At 39.6% G+C, this 1,300-nt stretch overlaps 1 non-coding gene across 1 annotated transcript; it reads left to right on the top strand.

Moving 5' to 3' along the window:
* Window positions 1–493: 493 nt before the first annotated feature.
* On the top strand, window positions 494–601 carry LOC112704393 (small nucleolar RNA R71). The gene has a single exon (XR_003155019.1). It is a non-coding gene; the product is annotated as a small nucleolar RNA R71 (small nucleolar RNA).
* The last annotated feature ends 699 nt before the right edge of the window (window positions 602–1,300 follow it).

Below are 1,300 nucleotides of genomic sequence, written 5' to 3'. Positions count from 1 at the left end.
TTTCTCCCACCATTATTAAAGCCTTGTTGAGGCTTTTGTTGATCCTTCCATGAGAAATTTGGATGATTTCTCCATGATGAATTATAGGTGTTTCCATAAGGTTCACCTATATAATTTACCTCTGCTATTGCAGGATTTTCAAGATCATAAGCTTCTTCTTCAGAAGAGGCCTCTTTAGTACTGTTGGATGCATTTTGCCATCCATTCAGACTTTGAGAAATCATGTTGACTTGCTGAGTCAACATTTTGTTCTGAGCCAATTGGCATTCAGAGCATCAATTTCAAGAACTCCCTTCCTTTGAGGCGTCCCATTACTCATGGAATTCCTCTCAGAAGTATACATGAATTGGTTATTTGCAACCATGTCAATGAGTTCTTGAGCTTCTGCAGTCGTTTTCTTTAGGTGAATAGATCCACCTGCAGAATGGTCCAGTGACATCTTAGAGAATTTAGATAGACCATAATAGATTATATCCAAAATGGTCCACTCTGAAAGCATGTCAGAAGGACATCTTTTGGTCATCTGCTTGTATCTTTCCCAAGCTTCATAGAGGGATTCACCATCTTTTTGTTTGAAGGTCTGAACATCCACTCTAAGCTTGCTCAGCTTTTGAGGAGGAAAGAACTTAGCCAAGAAGGCCGCGACCAGCTTATCCCAGGAGTCCAGGCTATCTTTAGGTTGGGAATCCAACCATATTCTAGCTCTGTCTCTTACAGCAAAAGGGAAAAGCATGAGCCTGTAGACTTCAGGATCTACTCCATTAGTCTTAACAGTCTCACAGATCTGCAAGAACTCAGTTAAAAACTGGTAGGGATCTTCTGATGGAACTCCATGGACCTTGCAGTTCTGTTGTAGTAGAGCAACTAGTTGAGGTTTCAGCTTAAAATTGTTTGCTCCAATGGTAGGGATTGAGATCCTTCTTCCATTAAACTTGGAAGTAGGTGTAGTGTAATCACCAAGCATCCTTCTTGCATTATTATTTTCGGCTGCCATCTTCTCTTCTTTTTCGAAAGTTTTTGTAAGGTTGTCTCTGGATTGTTGTAGTTTAGCTTCTCTTAGTTTTCTCTTCAGAGTCCTTTCAGGTTCAGGATCTGCTTCAACAAGAATGTTCTTGTCCTTGCTCCTGCTCATATGAAAAAGAAGGGAATAGAAAATAATAATAGGGATTCTCTTTACCACAGTAGAGAGATTCCTTTATGTTAGTAGAAGAAGAAGGGAATAGAAGAAGGAAAAGGTAAGAATCCAAACACAAGGGTGAAGATAGGTTCAGATTCTTGAGATGAAGAGAAGTGTTAGTAA

The sequence above is a fragment of the Arachis hypogaea genome, chromosome 7 (assembly GCF_003086295.3).
Source record: "Arachis hypogaea cultivar Tifrunner chromosome 7, arahy.Tifrunner.gnm2.J5K5, whole genome shotgun sequence".
In the NCBI taxonomy this organism is placed as follows: Eukaryota; Viridiplantae; Streptophyta; class Magnoliopsida; order Fabales; family Fabaceae; genus Arachis; species Arachis hypogaea.
The sequence above is the reverse complement of the archived record's forward strand: the minus strand, read 5'-3'. Positions and strand labels throughout refer to the sequence as shown.